This window comes from Cupressus sempervirens, chromosome 5 (assembly GCF_028749045.1).
Source record: "Cupressus sempervirens isolate cs-2001-9-10 chromosome 5, ASM2874904v1, whole genome shotgun sequence".
In the NCBI taxonomy this organism is placed as follows: domain Eukaryota; kingdom Viridiplantae; phylum Streptophyta; class Pinopsida; order Cupressales; family Cupressaceae; genus Cupressus; species Cupressus sempervirens.
In genome coordinates, this window is record NC_143122.1 from 578,847,181 (window position 1) to 578,871,523 (window position 24,343).

The 24,343-nt window shown below is 35.8% G+C and overlaps 1 pseudogene across 1 annotated transcript in view; it reads left to right on the top strand.

The window, feature by feature from the left end:
- The window catches only part of LOC149557255 (uridine/cytidine kinase UKL1, chloroplastic-like), a 200,238-nt pseudogene that overhangs the window by 86,666 nt on the left and 89,229 nt on the right, over positions 1–24,343 (top strand). Inside the window, exon 4 of the transcript XR_016364861.1 lies at positions 4,042–4,111. The product of XR_016364861.1 is annotated as a uridine/cytidine kinase UKL1, chloroplastic-like (transcript). The remainder of the gene's footprint in view (positions 1–4,041; positions 4,112–24,343) is intronic.

Consider the following 24,343-nt stretch of genomic DNA (forward strand, 5'->3'; position numbering starts at 1 on the left):
TCATCATCATAGTCGGCTAGAATCAATACATAAAGTAATTAAGCTTCATAAGCCAAAACAAGAAAAATCCTTCGTAAGCCGACCTTGCTCGGTACAGACTAACTTTGGAACGATTCTCTGTCTTAACCAATAGAAGCTCGGTTAACACTGCGAACTTGCAAAAATCCTTTGGCAACCGAGTGAACTCGGTGAATACTAATTCTGTCCAACTTTCCCTTCGTTAACCGAGTGAGCTCGGTTAACACTCTTTTCTGCCTAAATTCCTTCGACGCCCGAGTGAGCTCGGTAGACACTGTCATCTGTTCAGAGTAAACCTGTGAACGATCGGTAGAGAAGGAAAACTATCTTTACTAACCAAGTGAGCTCGGTAAGCATTGTCTGTCAATTGATATGACATTTGTGTAACATCAAAGACAACACACAATTAATCAATTGTATCCAACACTAACTACCGTCATCAACATATGACAAGTAATAGTTAACTACTATCATCAATAAATGGTTATACATAATAATTGATAACAACCAATTTCATATGAAACGACAGTTACATATAACTACCCTTTTCACATGAACAGGGAAAAACAATAGTTTTTATCTAATCGTCTCAACAGCTATAATAATTTTTAAATAGGTCAAAAATTTGGGATGTAACACCAGCACATTAACATGTGTTGTTAGGTCAATAGTGATTAAACATGGATAAATGGCGATCATTCAAACAATAGTTACTAATAATAGAGGCCGCGATTAGGAGGATTTTGGAAAGGGCATGAGACCTATCTTTCACTCAATGTATCTTTCACAAGTGTTGTGTCATCTCAAAAATAAGATATAAGTGGCATTCCACAATCTTTGAAACAAAGGGTGGGAGAGTAAGGAAAAGAATAGGAAGAAAAAGAACACAAAGGACCATCACAAACCATATAAAGAAGTGCTATGGCTAGAAGGGTAGGTACGTATGTTATACAATCATAATGTAATGAAATCTTGGTTGTCATAGCCACACCCTTGATAGAGAGAATATTGATTGGGGTGAAAGAGAAAAATTCAATCATCAAGTGAAATAGAGGGTACCACACTAAGATGGAGTACACAACAGTTTGATAACAAACTGAGCATAAATTTGGCGTAGAACCTCCTGCAGAAAGAAATCAGACAAGATGGGAATCAATACCTAGTACACAAACACAAGGGATCAAATTAGACATCACAAGGAAGCTATGTACTTTGAAAAATGGTAAGAATATTAGTTGCATAGATATTATTTATACTTTATATCATTGCAGATAACTATCACTTTGAACTGATATTGATTTGAGACTCTATATACCCCAAGGCATGACTGCATTATACTAATACAAACAACTGTATGCTATCATCTTAAATCTGATCAATATGAATAACACTTGGATTAGGCTTTATACATTTGATATGCAGTATATGATGGAATCGGGTTATGTATACTTTCTTTGCAATATATATGACGTGAAGTGTTTTCACCAGTTTCTAATAATTAGACATATGCAATCTGTGACAAAGGTAGAATTCTATGTGTATTTATATCTTAATTGTATTTGATTGTCATCTCACGAGATAAGGTAAGGTCTGCAGTGGAATGGGTTGTGCTACATCATAGAAAGGTACTAGGTAATGCCTGTGGTGGAATGGGCATGGGCTACATCATGCAGAGGCACAAGATAAGGCCTGTGGTGAAATGGGTATGAGTTACATCATACAAAGGCACTATTTTGCAAGGGATGATTGACATGGGCGGATAAAGTTTTAATTAGGGGAATGGTGAGGCCCACTGGTTATGTTAACCCCACGAAGTGTGAGGCAAAGGGGGTCAAAGTTCCGCCCTTGGCCCTATGGTTGGGCTAGGACACCCTTTTGTAATATTTCCATCCACCTTTAAGTAAACCAAATACTCTACATTTCATGTTATGGATTGGAATTTTTCTTTATAAATATATAAGATACATTATATCATGTTAACAATATGTCTAATCTATGAATTTATATTTGTGCTATTGTTTTCCTTTTGGTGTCGTAGGACCCAAATAAGGTATTAGCTTGTAAGAAGTCATTTTAATTGGTAAATTTGTATCTCTAGCTATCTTACAAGTCTTATTTAAATAGAATATATGATTGTAGGGCAAAAACTAGGGCAATCCCAAAAAGGGGCATTACAAGTGATACCAGAGCATGTTCTTGCTAACCTAAGGGAGATTATGATGAATTGATTACTCCAAGAGGTGAATATGGTTTTGGTTGGATGTTCTCACTTCTTGTAGGCTAAGTGATGAATATTATCCCAAGAGAAGAATTTGGTCTTGATTAATTATTCTTGTCTCTTGGGGGCCAAATCAATTATGGCTACACATATTCATGTGTATGCTTTGTGTTTCAAATGCATTCCCTTTTGTTTGATCCATGGGTACAAGAATAAAAGAAATGAGAGGTAAGAGGATTAAGGTTACCATCTGAGTCAACTGCCTTGATGGATGCCAAAGATCTACTATTAAGGTCAAGAGGATCAAAGTCTCACTTTTGGGCTTTAGGTTGGACAAGCTGAGAATCCCACTACACACCCCATATAATTCTTACTTTGAGGGATGCAAGTAAGAGGGTTAATGTTATCATCTAAGTAGGCCACCTCAATGGATGCCAAAGTACTGCCATCAAGGCCAAGAGAGTCAAACTCTCACTCCTGGGCTTAGATTGAACATGCTAACAATGACACTGCTATCTAAGGATAAGGTGTAGTAGATAAGAGGGTATAAGACTGCCATCTATGTAGACCACTTTGGTAGATACCAAAGTTCTGCCACCAAGGCCAAGGGGGCCAATGTTCCGCTCTTGGGCTTAGATTGGTCAAGTTGAGGACTCCACTATGATTCCCTACCATTTCTGACCATGATGAAGTAATCAACTATTTGGGACGAGGCATAAATAGGAATGAAAAAGAAGCATCCTGCTAAGTAGACCACCTCACGTTGATGCCTAATATTTGCCACAGAGACCAGGGAGGGCAAAGTTCTGCTCTTGGGCTTAGTATGGGATTGGCTTGTACTAACTTATCATGATTCAGTCTCTATTAACCAAATTGACTAAGAATGATAATAGCCTAGGAAATTCTGTTTTTTTGAATTTATATATACATCCAGTTAATGTTATTGAGCTATAAGGATATGTGTGCACTTGTGTTCACTTTTTGGTTGCAGAGTTCATAGTGACAAGCATAATGAAGTAAATTTTGTAAAACATTTCCCTAACCCTGTTTTATTGCAAATTATAAATCATAGGGCTTATTTAAGGAATCTAACAAAGTCTACATTGGGTGTATTGTTCTGTATGCTCCATGTCTTCTCTACGTCACATATCATGGCAAAACAATGGTGAAATAGGCGTATAAAGGGAACTCAATTTGGGAAGTGTTTTTAGTCAAAAGCGCAATTAATTCAGACAAACAGATTTGCAACACAATTCAAATTCAAAGGGTCAGGCTTCGAGCAGTCTAAAGACCCAGTCACACTAATTCAAATTTTATACAGATACTAAGATGCTTCTCCAGGAGCTTCCCTTTCTGATTTCTTATGTGCATTATAAATTTATATGTTTTAAACTTTTAATAGGTAATAATGTCACAGTCTAGTTGCTGTTCCTCTTGTTTAAGGGTTCTTTTATATATTTTTGTCAGTTGTGATTCTGGACAATGTGTGTTCTTTGTTAGCACTTTTCTTCATTTTTTGAATTTTCCATCTGAATTTTGCAAAGCACTTTGTCTGTTTATTTAACCATGAGGTCCAATCCCATTAACCATTTTTTGGTTATTAGTAGATATTAGTTAATATTTTATTTTATTTCTTCCTTTAGAGATGCACCTTAGATTGTACCGAGTAGAAATGATTTCATATATTTGGTATCTGGTTGCTGCAATTTCGTTTTTGATCTGCTTTGATTTCACGACATACTTTTTCGTAGCATGTCCCTTAATCTTTACATGTCAAAGTCTTTAATGTTGATCTCAATTTACAGGATTCATTCTATCGTGGTCTAACTCCAGAAGAATTGCAACATGTTCAAGAGTACAATTTTGATCACCCAGGTAATAACAAACTGCATTATCCCCAAATCAATTAAGGATAAATATTAATGTGGGTGCTTTTACGAGATGGCAGCTTTTATGCAAAAAGATATTGTCACGCTAGTATGCCATTTAAAATCTTTGGTTAGAAGGGCCAGAATCATCAATTTTTTGGCAGTCTTGAGTTTGGTCTGCTATTTATTTCATAACATTAGCTGTCTATGTATTGTTTATTAAATTATTTCATATTCTTCAGAGTAGTAGACAAATGTTGTAAATATTGGACTTAAAATCAAAGAAATATATCATTTCCATCCAAGCACCACACCTTAAGACAAAGGTAAGTTGAATATATTCAACACTTACAAAAGGATATTTTTCAAATGGCACTTTATATGCTGAGTTTGGGAGCCTTTTGAACCAATTGAAATATAACATGCATCAGATTACATTTTTTGACAGCAGCTATACATAACCAATGTTTGAATTTCTTTCTAAAGTCCCAAGTGGGTGTTTTTGGGCTTTACTTATTGTATTCAAACTCTCACTTTCCGTTGCTCCGAATGGGAATTTTTTCATTGCTAACACTACTTAAGTCAATTATAGCCTTTTTTATGATTATTCATGCAAAAATAATGTTTGGAAGGCGTTCCACAAGATGCTAATAGAACATTGAGTCAAATTTGCCTATGATTTTCAAGCATGTTTATTAGTTGGCAAGGTGAATACCACATTTCACAAAAAATCTATAATGGATGAGATGTCCAGGATAATTTGCAGTGCTGTAAGCTGTTACATAAGGATTTATGGATTAAAGTTACAGTTGTTGGAGCTTTCTCTAGTGATATGATTTAAGGTATATGAAAACTGCATTATCCAAAATACAATGTCCAGAGTGCAGCATATTCAGAAGATTTGAATTTTAGAAAGTCTTGCATGACACTGAAGAAAATTCATCTGAATTCTGTTGAAACTGTTAAACCCATAAAGTGGCAGGATTTGTAGTCTTCAGAACCAGCAGTAAACTTCATTATGTGCTAATACATTGACTCATTTGATAGTCTTCAGAACCTGCAATTAACATCATTATATGCAATGTATTGACTCATTTCAGATACTTTAGGCCTACATAATCATTCCCTCTTTTCCTATTATTCGTTTCAGATAGTGTATCTCTTAAACAATTGATTGTATGTCCTAATCGAAGTTAACGATTCGGGTGCAGATCCAAGTTCGGATGCTCAAATTGTTTTTTGGGGGATGTGTATATATATGCAGAGAAATGAAAGAAATATACAAAACAAAAACATTTGATAGTATGATACTAGTTACATATTCAAATTGAAATTCAAATATTCATTTAGATTATAGACCATATCATATATGTTTATGCTCACGATTCCAATGCAAATCAGAAAATAATCACAATTACAAATTCAAAATATAGTTCATTATTCAATGTTCATCAATCCGAATCAAAATCATATGGATTTGCAAAAAAGTCCTCATCGTCTCCAACTCCTCCAACTGCTGCAAGTTCAAGATCATTTGAATCGAAAATGGTTCCACTTGTGCTAGATGCACCATGTGTCATGATGATATCAGCATTGTTATCTGTGATTGTAGTGAGATCTTGAGTTGTTGCATCCAAGGTTGCACACTTAGGTTCTATGTCCCAAAGCTTGGCTGTCCCTTGCTTGTAGTGATCTTCCTTATGTGACAAAAGAGGCAAGTTGGTATTAATATAAATCAAGTTGTCAACTTTTTTAGAGCCCAACTGGTTATGCTTAGCTGAATGGATAAAGGAGTTTGTACTCCAATTCCATTCAGCAACAGAAGAATTTGCAACCTGGATAGTGTTCACAATTACAAAATTAAAGTAAAACATAAAAATGAAAAGCAATTTAAAGAACTCTAGAATAGAAGTGGTAAACAAAAAACAAAGAAAACTTATTTGTGAGAGGATTTCGATTGCGAGAGGCTGTAGATGCGTAAATGGTTGACCATAGAGGCACTTTTCATAACCGTGACTTGTGTAATCAGACGGTGCTTTTTTATGGCTTCCACCATTTCCTTCCAATATGGTGATCTCACCAAGGAAGACAATTGGCATAGAGGCAACACGTTATGGTTTGATCAACAAGCTCTCTTGCTTCCATTTAAAATGCGGTGTTCAATGGACCTCTTTTGCGGGAAGTAGTTTCTACTTTTTCCTCTTCCACTCCTAGTACATGTACTTGCAAGAATGGATGTTTGGAGGATACAATTGGTTCAGTTGGTAATTGCATTGTTTTTTTTCCAGATGGACATTGATAAAAATTTTGTTTTGATCTTTTGACCAATTTATCAAAAGCTTCTTTTTCTTTTACAAATGAAGCTATTTGTGCATTAGACATCCCCTTAACATCTGTGCCTTTGCATATTGCAAATCCTTTACCAACAGGGCCCATAAAATAAAGTTTGGCTTGGGAATATGCGCTATTGAATGGTTTACCTTTGTTACTTTGACAATGATTACACTTGTAAATATATGAGCCACCTCCGAAAACTTGTGAGATTCTTGTGATATGTCTACATAAAGGAGATCCTACATCAATTTTGAAACTATTGGCTCCTTGCCCTTGCATTTAACTTTGACTACTGATGGCAGCTGTTCTTGCACCATACAATCTAATTTCTTGCTATGCCTATTATAAGAAATTAAATAAATTTAAATTAGAAAAAACTATGAATATCAAGCATACAAGCACAAAAAAATGATACAAAACTACAAAAATAAATAGCTAAACTTGTTTCTTTATTTCTTTTTTCAAAAAAAGAAGAAAAAAACTTGAAACATTTCTTTCATCAAAATCTCAAATCAAATCATTAAAGAACTCAATAATGGGATCAAATGCTTATCTTAGATACTCCAAACTTCTTTGTGGAAGCTACCTCTTGCCCTGTGAGTGATCCTTTTCGAAAATAATCACGTTGCCTTCAAAATTCCAAAATGGAGACCAAATGAGAAGAGAGTCTGCTGCAAACAAAATGAGACGAAGGATGGTTGAATGGCCTCTTTTAGGGCCGTTTCATGGTTTAGGAGAAAAAAATAGATTAAAATACTCTTATTTGCATGTGTGAAAATAAAACTGAAGTGGCTGAAGGGCATAAAAAAATTATTTTTTTGGGCCTAGCTTGTAGAAGCGTCCGAAAGTGTCCGGATGCTGTGGATGCCACCGGAAGTGCCTCCCCGCACATCCGAATGGCTGGGAGGCGCTTATGGATGACACACAGAGGGAATCCGCCTATGGGTCTGCTCCTAGTGGCATTCACATCGGTATGCTAGGTCTTAATAATCATTATCTCTTTTCCTATTATTAATATCTAAATATTTCATTGCATGTAAGGCTATAGTTGGCACTAAATTGAATTTGTATGAAATGCAATCCTCTAAGTTAGAAATACAACAAAATTTTCTTAGGATGTTTGGTATGACAAGCGCGTGCTTATATTTTCCACCAAGTTTTTGGGAGACAACAATGTAGTAATGAGGAACACATAGAGACGAGATTTTTTGAGGCCATTTTGGTGATGGTAGGGGATGACTACATGCACACACATATGATAACATTGATAAAAAATTAATCATATTGTTATATACATTATAGATAAAGCATTAATCATATTGATATATACATTATTAAATCTTTAAAACACAAGGATAGAGTTCACATGAGAGTTGAACAAGTTAATATTTAAGCGCTTCCATTATTCATGTCATTGTGCATATGAGATCAAATCGAAAAATTGTAATAAAGACTACAAGATTGCACTACAAATGTCTAAATGACTGTCACAAATGTAAAAGATTGTAAAACATAGTGATGGAAAGTATGGTGACTCCCTTTAATCAGCAGCTACCATTGATGCATTAAAATCATAGTTTGACTCTAAGGCACTGCCGCCATGAACACGAGGGGCTGACTCATCCTTTGGAACTCCAACCAATCGCTTTTGTATCTTCTCATTAATACAAGCAGCAGCCTTTGGAATAACATCCCATTATAAAGATGAAGCCTATCCATACTCTAAAGTTTGATGATTTTTGGAGTTGAAAGCACTATGCACAGCTGTTAATTTCAGTGCAAGTCTAGACGTCAACCTATTCCTCTTGGTTGAGTGAGCTGGTTGTGGAACAATTCTTCTCTGGAGCAGCAGAACTAGCAATCTATGAAAATAGGTGAGTGTCCTCAACTTTGGCACATCTTTCCCATGCCATGTTCACCCTCCAATAATATCCTTTTGAGCTAATGTAGCTCTATGCATCTTTGCCTTTGGTTTTCTGAATGTGAGACCACAAAGATTAGTAAAGTCAAGTCATTGTGTGTGTTTGTAAACTCAACTCCTTAATTGAATACACTTTCCAAGGGCCTTCTGATACCCTTCTTTCACCTCTCCATCATCACAAGGAGGCAACATAGCAACTTTTGGTGTGTACAATTCAGGATTGAGAGAAAAAGCTGCCATATGAATAAAGTTGTTTTTAGTGTTCCACTGGGACATCACAATGGTTTTACTTTGTTGCTCATATAATCCCAAATTAAGATCCCTTTTAGAAATTGCTTGCATAATTTTTCCAAGCATGTTTTCAAATGTCTCATTAATTTCTCCAAGTGTTGGAGAGCCTATGTCAATATATCTAGTGACATCCTCAATTGGTGAAATGGAACAAAGATATTCGCAAACAAAAATTTGAAAAAAGACAAGTTAGAAAGTTAAAAGCAGATTGTTATAAATTATAAATCTATTAATAAAATGAAAATCACCAAGTTCAAAAAATTATTAATAACAATACTTCTACCTCACATTGGACCATCTATCATCATCAAGGATTTTGTTTGACAGTTACCCTTCCATATTGTTTGCATAGATCATCTAGTATTTGCATAGTTGCATAGGTACTTGTATCCATACCCCTGGGATACATACTGGGTACTGGTGCACTAATTGAAGTACCATGTACATGTACCCCAGGACTGGATACTCACTGGGTACTCAGTGGAGAGCATCATAGCTAAGGACCTTGATTAAGATTTCCGGTTTTCTATTCAGTTATTTGTTTGTATATCAGGTTGCTGTTTATCAAGCTTAATTCAATATGTAATCACTTTGAAACTTTGAAACACTAGTGATTAGCAATAAACTTTATCACTGTTTGAGTCATGATTTATCATTTGCAATATCTCATTGTTATATGATTTATGATTTTCTTGTTCACGTTTAAAGTTTTCCTTCTCTATTATGCATCTAAACATTTAGCATATATTATTATTACAAACATATTGCAAATATGAAACTTAAAACAATATATTACATCTGCAAACTTTATCACTGTTCTTGTTTTTAAATTTCTTTGTCATGAATTGAATGCTCAGATTTTCTATAAAATGTCAAACTATAAAAAAACAATTAGTGCACTTGTACAGTAAAAAATTGCATGCCCCCATTTGCAATTTAGGCCACACTTTTGTAACCACTTTAATGTCCACTTTTATGCTAGATAGCCATATGATAGGGTGATTTTGATAAGCTCTGACATGCATACTGAATGCTAGATAGGCATGAGATAGGGAAACTTAAAACTACACATAGCATTGAGCTAGATAGGCATGTGATAGGTCAGCTCAAGATCATGCCTATATACATAGCATTAAGCTAGATAAGCGTATAATAGGACAAGATTTGATAAGACGGAGGATTGGTCCCCACAAAGGTAGATAAGATAGATCATGCCTGTACACATAGCCTTAAGCTAAATAAGTGTATAATAGGACAAGATTTGACAAGACGGTGGATTGGTCCCCACAAAGGTAGATAAGATAAGATAAGACAAATATGCAATAAGGATAAGATAGAGTTAAACCTCAATATCACTTGTCATGCATAGAAGAAGTAAACCCATCAATAGACGAAGGATTAATGGCGCCTAATTCATGAAGTTCTCGTATTTTATCTTTCAAGGCCTTACATTCATTAGTAGAATGACCCAATAGTTGATGATATGCACAAAAAGAATGTCTTTCTTTATTTGTTCATATCGTGGAGCTTCTTATGTGTTCAAGGAAGAGTAAAAAGTGAGCTTTGAGAAGCCACAATAAGATATGCTCTTGTTCAAATAAAGAATGAGTAGGAAGCAACCCTCTCTCTTTTGAAGTAAGGTTTGACTGCTCACAAGAAGACGACATAGAGACATTGGATGATGGAAGAGTGGAAGAAGCCAAAGGAGAGGTTTGTCACCTAAAGCAATCAAAGAAGAGTAAGGCTACTCCTTGTTCCATGCATCCAAGACCTTTTCCTTTATAACCATGCCTAAGAAGAATATTGAATCCTAGACCATAGCATGATTGCAACTCCTCTTTCCTTTATAACCATGCCTAAGAAGAATATTGAATCCTAGACCATAGCATGATTGCAACTCCTCGAAAGGAGGAGGACCAATCTTATTGGAATGGTTGACAATATTCACACTACCCTGCGATATAGAAGAATGATCATCTTCAATAGCAAGTATTAATGTGGATAGAGTCTACTTCATCCAAAGAACCTTGATCATCACTGAGACATGCATTCGATTGAGGAGAGGGCAAGTATGCACCACCATCAAGGTTAAAGACTCGTACAACACAACCGTTGAAGGAATTGGGTTTTTAGAAGGAGTAAAACTTGAAGATTGATTAGACTTAGCCTCAAAATAATAACGGAGAGATGCAGAATAAATATTTATTGTAACTACTTGATCATCGTGAATAAATTTAATAGATTTATGCAAGGTAGGTGGGACCACACCCATTGCATGAATCCATGGTCTACCTAGAAGAAGATTACATTGCAAAGTGCCTGGTATTACATGGGCCAAAGCAAGCAAAGTAAGGGGTACAAGCTACAAAGGTAGCATTATTGTACCTACATCTTTTCAACCAACATTATCAAACCCGTAAATTGATAAAGAAGGTGATGAAAGAGAACTTGGATCAATTTTGATTTTAGGTAAAAGATCAATACTACAAACTTTGAGTTCTGAACCAATGTTGATGAGAGTATGTCTAATACCAATGCCATTTGCAAAAGGAACCATCATTAATGGATCATCTTGATCTTGTGCTTCGGCAGATGGAATTTCATGTTGATGGAATGTAATCTCTAAATTACCAACGTATATGCTGTTACTTACAATCCAATAAAGCATTTTCATCATCAAGTCTAGTGGAAGATGGCACACGGATCTTTTGTAGAGCCTCCTGATGCATACCATGATATAGAGGGGAAATTTGAAGTTTCCAAAGAGATATGTTACTGAGAGTATCATTAATGGATCATCTTGATCTTGTGCTTCGGCAGATGGAATTTCATGTTGATGGAATGTAATCTCTAAAGTACCAACGTATATGTAGTTACAATCCAATAAAGCATTTTCATCATTAAGTCTAGTGGAAGATGGCACAAGGATCTTTTGTAGAGCCTCCTGATGCATACCATGATATAGAGGGGAAATTTGAAGTTTCCAAAGAGATATGTTACTGAGAGTAACATGAAGTTGCTGCACAAGATTGAGCTCTACTTGGGATTGAGGACACAATTTAAGATCTAATGAGAGAATAGCTTGCGAGGATGGAATATTAATGCTTTTTTTGATCCCACTAGTATGATAAGTATGGGCTACTCTTTAATAATTAGCACTCACACACATCTCAAAGCACACACATCTCAAAGTTTATAGATAGACAACAATTAGAGAAAGCATGTGCAGGGTAAACGATAGAGGGTCGCCTCTAGTGGTCATAGTTTTCCTTAACTTTGGTTGTGGCTCTTCTCCATTAACATAGATTATTGGTCTCTTAGACTTTTTAGGGGTAGCAAAGACAACAGCTAACATTAATAGATTTATGCTCAATATCAACTTGTGGGAGTTTAGATGTGAGATGAGATTCCTCATTTACTAATGCATCTTCTCTAAAAGAGAGTGCATTTGAATTAAGAGATAGTAGAGTAACATTAAGAAAAGTATCAATGATCTCATCTTCTTGCAAGAAAATATCTTCTTTAGCAGAAATAACTTTACAAGAGGGATCACAGTCATATAAGGACAGAGGAAGAGCCAAGTCACCACCACATGCATGAAAAGGAACATCATTAATACCTTGTAGGATTAGAAAGTGAACTAATAAAAGAAGACAACAAATGCATCTTTAAAATATTATACTAGAAGAAGTGAATGATGCATAAACAAGTCATTTGAAGGCCGGTGTATTATCCCAAAAGTGACAGCACGGAATGGGGTAAGGACTACCTTTGAATTGTGCTTTTTTTTAATAGGGGGATAAGGCCTACCCAAAGGAATGATAAAGAATTCTTTGAAAATAATGGAGTGTTCACGTCGGGTTCACCAAAATGTAATGTCGTAAATTTGAGACTGCCAAAGAAAGTTATCTTCCATTGAGTGCCAAGTTTGCAACATACACTGAGATATCTCCAACTAGTTAAACTAGTGGAAATATCTTATTATTGACAAGGTTGAGAAATATTTTAGTTGCAGACGTGGGAAGACAAGATGACAAAGAGCCTTTAGTCCAAATCTAAGCGTCTTGGCTAAGGATGTCAGCACGGCGTGTGGATTTCTATACGACATGTTGTAGACCTGTACCAACCACTACAGAAAGTGCCTGAATGACAAAACCCCAAGTTGTTCTTCAAATAACCTACAAAATGCAAAAAAAAATACAATAAAATATATTAACTAACAAAGATGAATGTAAATAAAATAAATAAAGCATATAAAACCCTCCCATGGTTGAATGTTTCTAATAAGTCCTACATACATACAAGAGAGAGAAAACTGTTTGGGATTGTTTAGAGACTTGCTTTAGTCACGTCCCTACTTTGGTGTTTCCACCTCCACAACAGGTAGATAGATAGATAAATAGAATAAAAGATAAATAAATGAAAATGTAATAGAAACAAACCCCACTAGATGGAGGAAAACCCCTATTACATAAGACAAGCAATAGAAGCAAACTTTGCTGGAGGGAGGAAAGCCCCTATTGCACAAAATAAACAATAGATAAGGACGTGATAAGTCTTGAGATGCTCAAAGACACAAGTGGAAGGAAAGATATTTCCAAATAGGCTTGAGAAAGCCAAAAGAGCTATGTAGATTACTGCAAGGGATTGTTGTAGTAAATGAAAGTGCAAGAGAGTTGTAAAAGAAAAGATAATGCAAGAGCAAAAGAGAGATTGTAGAAAGACAACACATAAACCGCTTGAGAGATTGTCGATAGTTTCTAGAGAGCTTGAATGAAGCGAAGACATCAATTTAAAGAGAGAAAAAGAGACTCTTGAATTGTTTTAGAAGATTCCCACTGATTAAAGCAAGTGACAAGAGGAAAACATGTACAAGACCAACATTTGAATGTCGACATGTCAGTGTACTAACACGCGACATGCGAATGTCTACATGGTGTGCTAGGGTCGAAAAGGATCATGCTTAGAAACAACAACTGGCAAGGACAACATGCAATTAATGTGAAGTTGACATTGGAAAATAATTCCTGACAAGGACTCTGAGCATTCTAGAGGTGACTCTGACCACTAGAGGCAACCCTTTATGGTTCACCCTGCACATCCTTTCTCTAATTATTGTCTATCTATAAACTTTGAGATGTGTGTGAGTGCTAATTATTAAAGAGTAGCTCATACTTAACATACTAGTGGGATCAAACAAAGCATTAATATTCCATCCTCACAAGCTATTCTCTCATTACATCTTAAATTGTGTCCTCAATCCCAAGTAGAGCTCGATCTTTCGCAGCAACTTCATGTTACTCTCAGTAACATATCTCTTTGGAAACTTCAAATTTCCCCTCTATATCATGGTATGCATCAAGAGGCTCTACAAAAGATCCTTGTGCCATCTTCCACTAGACTTAATGATGAAAATGCTTTATTGGATTGTAAGTAACTGCATATATGTTGGTACTTTAGAGATTACATTCAATCAACATGAAATTCCATCTGCCGAAGCACAAGATCAAGATGATCCATTAATGATGGTTCCTTTTGCAAATGGCATTGGTATTAGACGTACTCTCATCAACATTGGTTCAGAACTCAAAGTTTGTAGTATTGATCTTTTACCTAAAATCAAAATTGATCCAAGTTCTCTTTCATCTTCTTCTTTATCAATTTACGGGTTTGATAATGTTGGTTGAAAAGATATAGGTACAATAATGCTACCTTTGTAGCTTGTACCCCTTACTTTGCCTGCTTTGGCCCATGTAATACCAGGCGCTTTGCAATGTAATCTTCTTCTAGGTAGAGCATGGATTCATGCAATAGGTGCTGTCCCACCTACCTTGCATAAATCTATTAAATTTATTCATGATGATCAAGTAGTTACAATAAATATTTATTCTGCATCTCTCCGTTATTATTTTGAGGCTAAGTCTAATCAATCTTCAAGTTTTACTCCTTTTAAAAACCCAATTCCTTCAACGGTTGTGTTGTACAAGTCTTTAACCTTGATGGTGGTGCTAACTTGCCCTCTTCTCAATTGAATGCATGTCTCAGTGATGATCAGGGTTCTTTGGATGAAGCAGACTCTATCCACATTAATGCTTGCTATTGAAGATGATCATTCTTTTATATCGCAGGGTAGTGTGAATATTGTCAACCATTCTAATAAGATTGGTCCTCCCCCTTTCGAGGAGTTGCAATCATGCTATGGTCTAGGATTCAATATTCTTCTTATGCATCGTTATAAAGGAAAAGGTCTTGGATGCATGGAACAAGGAGTAGCCTTACTCTTCTTTGATTGGTTTAGGTGACAAACCTCTCCTTTGGCTTCTTCCACTCTTCCATCATCCAATGTCTCTATGTCGTCTTCTTGTGAGTTGTCAAACCTTACTTCAAAAGGGAGAGGGTTGCTTCCTACTCATTCTTTATTTGAACAGGAGCATATCTTATTGTGGCTTCTTAAAGCTCAGTTTTTACTCTTCCTTGAACGCATAAGAAGCTCCATGATATGAACAAATAAAGAAAGACATTCTTTTTGTGCATATCATCAATTGTTGGGTCATTCTACTAATGAATGTAAGGCCTTGAAAGATAAAATATGAGAACTTCATGAATTAGGTGCCATTAATCCTTCGTCTATTGATGGGTTTACTTCTATGCATGACAAGTGATATTGAGGTTTACCTCTATCTTATCCTTATTGCATATTTGTCTTATCTTATCTTATCTACCTTTGTGAGGACCAATCCACCCTCTTGTCAAATGTTGTCCTATTATACGCTTATTTAGCTTAAGGCTATTTGTATAGGCATGATCTATCTTATCTACCTTTGTGGGGACCAATCCTCCGTCTTATCAAATCTTGTCCTATTATATGCTTATCTAGCTTAAGGCTATGTATATAGGCATGATCTTGAGCTGACCTATCACATGCCTATCTAGCTCAATGCTATGGGTATCAACACAGTGGTTTTAAGTTTCCCTATCTCATGCCTATCTAGCATTCAGCATGCATGTCAGAGCTTATCAAAATCACCCTATCATATGGCTATCTAGCATAATACAATTTTCTACCCATACCGGCATAATTTCCTTAGTAGTGGCCCTCTTCCCTAGTGAAGTTGGTTACATTGAGTGTCTTTTTCTATAGTTTCTTTCCTCCATAAGGGGTTTAGTACTAATAGTAATGATTATTTGCATGACCCCTAGTGATAGAGAAATGTAGTGTCTTAGTCACGTGTTGTCTTTTAAACATTAGTTTCTTGAATCTTTCCTATCTATTGGTTGCATTCTTCCTTGAAGTGTTCACTCCTAAATTCTTCTCTCCTTGTTTAGAATTCCTCCATGTGTTGTTTCTTGTAGTTTGGGGATGATATATTAAGATAACCTTTTCCATCAAGATCTCTTTAACACTGTTGACCGAAAGCTTTTGCTTGTTTTTTGATTGTTCAAGTATTTGATCTAATCCTGTGGCTTTACATATTTTATGTTCTAACCTTGTTGTCTCGTGTAGCTTTTTCTCTCTAATGCATTTGTCTTGCAGTATTCACCTTGGGGGCATACTGTTGTGGCTCAATGATTTGTCTTCTTCTTGTACAATTTCCTTTTGGTATCATGATTATTATTGCTTTCAATAGACTTCCTTTAGCATGCATATTCATTTACATTCATCAACCCGCTAAAGTGGGGGCAAAATTAGAGTAAAAGTTGCATACACCCATTTGCAATTTAGGCCACACTTTTGTAACCACTTTAGTGTCCATTCCATTGCCACTTGATAGGCCCATTTTATTCTTGCATCATCCTTTTCCCTTTCAGGATGCTCAAAGTCCTTGTCAACAATAATTTTCTAACATTAGGTTTGCATTAGTCGTGTGTTGTCCTTAGTAGCTGTTGCTTTTTAGCGTGATTCGTTTAGACACTAGCGCTCCTTGTAGATATTCATGTGCCATATCAATGTTCAAATGTCGGTCTTGTGCACGCTTTTCCTCTTGTTAACTGGTTTTCTTAGTGGGAATCTTCTAGAATTGTCTAAGAGTCTCTTTTTCTCTCTTTAAATGGATGTCTTTGCTTCATTCAAGCTTTCTAGAAAGTATCTATTGTAGAAGCTGTCTCTGAGTTCTCTCTCTACAATTGTCTTGCACTTTTATTTAATGCGACAATTCCTTGGAATAATCTACATAGCTCTTTTGGTTTTCTCAAGCCTATTTTGTACTATCTTTCCTCCCGCTTGTGTCTTTGAGCATCTTGGGACTGATCACATCCTTATCTATCGTTATTCTTGTGCAATATTAGCTTTCCTCCCTCAAGTGAGGTTTGTTTCTATTGCTTGTCTTATGTAATAGTAGTTTTCCTTCATTTAGCAGGGTTTGTTTCTATTGCGTTGTAATTTATTTATCTTTGGTTCTATCCATTTATATATCTATCTGGCTACAGTCAAGGTGGAAACACCAAAGAAGGGACTTTACCAAGGCAAGTCTCCAAATAAATCGAAACAATTTTCTCTCACTTGCATGTGTGTAGGATTTATTGGAAGCGTTCAACTACACGAAGATTTGTATATGCGTTATTTATTTTATTTACATTCATCTGTGCTGTTTAATATATTTTATCACGTCTGACTTAAGTATTTGTTATTTCGAGCACTTTTTGCCGTAGTCAGTACAGGACTACAATGCGTCATGCAAATATCCGCGCACTGTGTTGGTGTCCATTGACGAGATTCTTAGATTTGGACCAAAGACTCCTTGTCGTCTGGTTTTCCCACTTCTGCAGCTAAAATATTTCCTCTCCTTATGTATAATAAGATATTACTACTGGTTTAACTAGTTGGAGAGTGTATGTTGCAAACTTGGCTCTCAAGTGAAGATAACTATCCTTTGGTAGGGTCAAATTTACAACATTACAGTCTACCCATGTACCCTATTTTGAAAAATTCCTTTTGCAGCCTTGAGTATTTGAATTAGACCATCTACTCCACTTTGAGTTAACCATCATAAATTGTAGAGTCTATTGCACCTCAACATCCTCCATAACAAAATAATTTTTGTTTGCATACATCCATTGTCTCTTTTGAAGAGAGAAAGTGAGGTGCTACGGTTTCAAATAAACATCTGGATATCTCTAGCATCTAGAAACTATATTTCCTATGTCTTTCAATATGTTGTTCAATGTATGAATACAAGGGGTCCAAAAGATATGCTTGTACGCACCCACCATCAAATCAACTTGCACTCACGTGTCAAAAAATGAGGTAGTTGAACATGTGACTATGATGTTGGTAAGTGGTCAATGTTTTCTATTGGTCTACCCATCCATGATAATATAGAAGCTCTTCAAAATCCAACACTATTTCATGACCTTTGTTATCACACTCACCTTGGAATATTCTTTGTCAGAAGTGTAATGAGTTGTTATGTTCTTCTCTATGGGGGTGAATGTGGGACCATCAACTGCTAAATCTTTGAACATTTGTTTGATGTAAGGAGAACATGCTACATGGAATGGGCTGTCATGGGCATAGAAAAATATGGCTAAAGAGGACTTTGCCACATCTTGTGCATGCATTTTGAACGAACTTGCTTCTATTTTTGGTTGGTAATTAGAGATATTCTTCCTGTTCCCCCTTGTGGAACATAGAGGGCATGTGCATAGCTGATTGTGTAGATTGTATTTGCTTTGGCAACCCCCTAGACTTGGATTCTGCTTCCATGGGTAATTTGTAATAGTCTACCATCTCATTTTCCTTTATTTCTATATAAACCCTCATCCCTTGGACCGTAAAACCCAATAAATGAGAATACACTCGTGTAGCTCCTTGTAAACTAATCTTTCCAAATTTGACACAACCACAATATAGTATGCCCCAAATTTTCTTTTTCTCTGTCTAGAACTGTCAACAATTGAAGAGGATTATGATATTGCTATCAGGATTTAATTGTGTAGTTTTTGAGTCAAACTCATTGACATATATTTCATGAGTAGTGATTCAACATGAATCCATGTCTCATGAGAATAAATGTAACACTTAGCACTCATTGGATCTAGGTGATGCTCACAGAGGTGAAGCATCGGGACTTCCTGGGAGGTCACCCATCCTAGTACTACTCCAGCTCGAGCGCGCTTAACTACTGAGTTTCCTCGGTTAAACCCACTCTACTTGCAACCCCATTTGCAAAACCTTCACCAAGTGTTGTGCCTTATGAACCATTCATTAGATAGCCCCTTAAGCTCAACGATTGATAAGTAGGAGATAATTTCCACAGCAAGTCAAATTATGATATTGCTATTAGGATTTAACTGTGTAGTTTTTGCTATTAGAGATGGATTCGTGTTGAATCACTACTCATGAAATATGGGTCAATGAGTTTGACTCAAAAACAACACAATTAAATCCTGATAGCAATATCATAATTTGACTTGCTATGGAAATTATCTCCTACTTATCAATTGAAGAGGATGTCGTTAAAAACTAAGGGGGCCTTTTGAATGTTTGATAGAGCTTCGGAAGGGCATATAAACAGATTATTTTGAGGCTTTCTCTCTTCTCCCATACTGCTTCCACACTATGATGAACCCCAAGTTGGTTTTCATTTTCTTTTCCTCTCATCATACCTACTTCTCTCACTGATGCCTTATTGTTGTTTGTTTTGGTATTTGGAAATTGAAAATTGAAAAAAGAAACACAAAGAATCATACATTTCATCTTATAAATTTTGACAAAAATTGAAATTAAAAGAAAAAAATGGAATATTTACATACCTTTTTCACTTCTCTTGGGCCCTGTTTGTTTGCTGGAATTAGAGTGGAATTGGAATTGTCAAATCCTGGAATTGAGATTTTCGATGTTTGTGTTCAAAAACTAAAAATGGAATAGGGAATTGCTGATTCCCATTTACCCCCAAATCCAATATTTGAATTTTCCATCTAAATAGGTGGAATTATAAAATAAATTCTAGTTCCACCTAAATGGGAATTGGGGGTAAACCAAACTTTATATTTTGAAGTGTGTATGCATAAACAAACATCAAATCGATAGTATTTTGTTACTTATGTTCAAGATTGACTTTCGAGAAACATGGAGTAGCAGTATAGAAGCTTCGAGTATGAGGCCCCTCCCATGGTTAAGGTGATTGATTAGGCTGCTATGTAGTAACATGAGATTTATGGTATATCCAAACAAATGTACCAAACTACTGGTATGTTAGGTGGGCATGGTTTGTTGCATGCCAACAAGGTAACTGAAGGATTGAAAATAAGCTGGGGGTTTTTTTGCAGAGCTCGGGAAAGGGGTGTTGTGGAAGATGTAGAAATAACTTATCTATTAGTCTTTTCCTGCCTTTAATACTCTGTAGTTGTTTGTAGATCAATGATGTTCGGATTGAACTCTAATCTCTTTGGATTGCCGCCAATATATAATAGGCTAATTTATTTTCATTTTCAAATCAGTCGCCTATCATTTATGCGTCTTAGAAACCAATTAAAGGCAACATGCACTTTAAATAATGCTGGCGGGGAAGGAAACGGTTCATTGATATTATGTTTTGCATTTTTTCTTTCATCCAATCTTATCTATTATAGTGACTTGCTCTATCGTTGTAGCTAGTATTCTAACTCAGGTAGTATTCCAAATTCAGAGAACGAAACACAAAAAATGCATTTTTGTCTTTAGGAATTCCACTTGAATTACAAGTGAGCCAAACAGTTCTAGACGTATTCTGAAAATCTTTCCCAAATTTAAAACTTCTAGAACTTGACAATTCCAATAGCCAAACAGACACGTGTTTGATACTATCTCACTTTTTGCTTTTGTTGCTAATCAATGTTGGCTTTTCAAAGAACACCTTTAAATCTTTGCTTTGTCCTTTTAACTTGGCTTGATTTTTTTTTCATGTAAAGATGAAGTCAAATGCTATCAATGGAGTCTTTTGTGTTGTCATGTTACAACACGTGAGCCATAAACAACAATAAGAATGTTTGTTTTTTCATTGTGCAGTTTTTATTCTTTTTGGCCTTTGAAAATAGGGAATGACTGACTATCCTTAGGATGGTAGAAGGAAGTACTAGAAGTCATTGTCATGTCCCAATGACAATTTGCGATACCTACTATGCCTCCTTTCCATCTTGTTGTATCAAGATTGTTTCTAGGCAGTTGAAATCTTTTGGGGGTGGCTAGGAAATGTCTCAAAGCCATACTCGGACCCTGAGATGTCCACTTTGCTTAGACATGGGATGAAAAGCTTAGGGACGCACCCTCGTGTTTCCTTGATGAAACATAGTACCATGGAGTTTCCTAATGGGGAAACAGGGGGGACAAGTTTTGGGGTGAGGGACCAAGGCCCTAAGTTTGGGGCTGGTGGGGGGAAGGTATGTGTTTGGTGCAAATATATATAGTACTAGATAAATTAGTTATAAAAAGATGTCTAAGGAATAAGTAGAATTATAAGACTTGTTGGAATTTTCCTGGGCTCAAACCCTTGGTGAGTCTGGGATAATCAAGTACTGAGTTCTTGCTAGACTCACTGTGTCTTTGAGATGTGCTAGATTCCCCAAGTCTTGGTGAGTATACGAGGCTAGGCTCACCATTTCATTTATTTTAGCCTAAGTTGCCGATTTGGGTGCGGATGCGGGTGCAAGTGTGAGAATCAAGTGCACAGATGCACTTTTTTTTTCTTTTTTCTTTTTTTGGGGGGGGGGGGGGGGGGGGGTGGTGGTGGTTAGATGCATTTATATATGTGTGTGTGTGTGTGTGTGTGTGTGTGTGTGTGTGAATATATTATATGTATGCAAAAAAATGCAAGAAATACACAAAATTAAATCATTTGACAGTATGATACTTCATTATTGGTAAATATCAAATACAAATGAAAGCATTGAACATATACTATTGATTATCCAAGGGTGTCAGCATGTTGAGAGATCAAATTTTCTGCCTAATATTTAGGTATGGATCACCTTTCCATGTTAAAACTAAACTAGCTTGACATATATGTCAACAACCAACAGAAGTAGACATTAAATAGGAATCAAATCTAACTTTAAAAATAACTAATCCTCAAATTCCCATAATTTTGAAGTATACCTGATTTTGTAGAATACTGATTGAATCTTTGATTTGCCCCTTCATGGGGATAAACATTCCTTTGAACAAAGACCTCTCTTGAATGAGACATCATAACACATACCACTTTATTAACAATTTTTTAAAAATTTGATATTCTTGAAAACTGAAAACACCCTTGCACTATTCTTTTTCTTAAAAGCAAAACACACTTTTTAATAAATTGCATCCTTCGGTTTTCCTCAAGCTAATTGTTGTTTTGACTTTCAATAAGACAAAGCAAATTGTCTTTTATGCATCATAATATAGATCTCTGTTTTTCATCATTGTCAAATTGCTGCTATTTTGTTCCATCACTGTTCATTATTTTCTAATGAATCACATCTTTTTATGTTTTGAATTTTTTTTGTTCCGTCTTTTTTCTGTTCTGCCTTGTTCTATTTTGATATGCATCTAAATTTGCGTGATAGTTTTCCATGTATCAACTTTTCTTTTCATATTAATTGCTGTTTGTCTGTAACTGCTGCTTTCGTTGTATGTGTAATCTCTGTATTATAATGACATTGATGACAAACGTTTTAACAATAATGCACTACAACATGAGGGTTCTAACTCTCAAGATATGAATTCCACATCGTATATATTTATGAATAGAAAACACTAGATTCTGGACAGACAGTGTTCTCACAGACATAAGTTCTATCAAGAATGTCTCGAGTGTTCCATTGAAATTAAATCCAAAAGAATTTCAAATTAACATGAACATATCAAACACATGACAGGCCTCTAATACTAATAAGCTAATTACTGGTGGCTTGGCAACTATAGCAATTGATCTCTATAAGAGTTGGTGATTGACGATGATCGATAATGACGTATGATAATTTAACATTGGATGAGCTGGTTATTATTTGTAGTAGCATTAACGAATAATTTAACATATTGAATACATTGCAACTGGAGTTGTTGTTTGGTACAATTGGACCTGTTCTTTAGATTCAGTAACTTTTTATTTCTTGGAAATCAATGTAATCTCATAATGGCGAACCTTATTTCCTATTCATGTTTGGACATGTCATGTTGATCAATAAACATTTAGATTCCAATAACAAGAAAATCACTCTTTTGTTAAAAAAATGGTAGGCCAATGCTCTTAAAAAACACTCATTTTAAAAAATTGTAGTTAATGCTCTTAAAATTTTCCTTTCATGAATGTTTGCGAGTTAAACTGTTTAAGGTAATGTAGCTGCGAGAGAGCTAGTTACCTCGATGATTTGCCATGAGCTTCTATGGAAGTTATCTGTCATGATTTTCTCTGCTTGGCTCAAGCTGAAGTTGTCTTCATATTGCTGTCCTTATCATGTTTCATGCTGTGCGATGATTATATCATTTATCTGTTGTTCCTAATGTGTGAGCCTTATTGTGGCTAAAGAGAATCATATATTATATATTATTGTTTCGTGTGTATGCTGACTTGGCATCGTGCAAGAGCGATAAGTTTATTCTGGTGTTTATTATTTTGAAGATGCTTGTTTCAGTTATTAAAATTATTGGTTCTCATTTTGATGATGCCAAATGTCTTTTGTAACTGCCTTTGCTTGGTGAGAATGGGTGACCTTTCATCTTTGGTTCGTTTTCATCTCTACTAAATGCGACAGGGATCATTCTGCTTGCTGCTTTATGTTATTGGTATTCATGTGGAAGTCATGCTCGGTGTGAATGCAACTTCTTTTGGATGACAATTTAATTTTACTTTCCGTGTCTTTAGCAGTGATATCGGCCTTCATGTCTGTGTGTTGCTGAGTATATGCACAATCAGTGAATGATTGATACCTGTGAATGTGATTCATATGTTTTGTAAACAACTTTGTTATTGAGAGACTCTGATATTGTTGCAGTAAGGACTCTTAATTGACTGTGAGTAGATGTCAATTATATGGAAGGAAACATACTTGTATTTGATTTGAAATCTGATTAAAAGTATCATCTTTTTGGGTGTGGCTGGGTTTTTCCTTCAAGTAGGAGAGATTTTCCCAGGATAAATATTTTTGTCTTCTGTTATCGTATAACTGCATATTGTGTTCTTGTATTCTGGTTCAAAACTTTAACAAAAACTAGTGCTCCTTGGTGATGCAACCCTATTCCTTGTAGGGAATGCTTCAGCAACTTGTGGACACCTTAGGATATGTGTCCTCCCACTCTTTCTGATCCCCCTCGTTAGCACAACAGGGACATTTTGGAAACGTCCAAAAATTGCGAGGGTATGCCAGGGGATGACTAGAGGATGTCCAACCATTGATTCTCCCAAGGACAGCTAATCGTACCCTATAGCTCAGCAATGTTTGAACTTGACTTGGAAAAAATATTACTGCCCTTGTGTTGATCTATAATGTGATTGATGTCAAAATAATCAGAGAGGAAGAAAATATACATACAAGAATTAACATGGTGTGAGATTTCAATATGAAGTTCGAACATACCTTTCCTTCTGCAGATTTATTCATTAAACAGTCCCTGGGAGCTTGTATGGTTCAATGACTTGGAGAGAGTGCCACCAACATCTGGAGATATGAACAATGCATTGATTTGAAGAAGAATGATCGTCTCTGCAGAAACAATGTGTCCTAATAACAGAGCAAAGA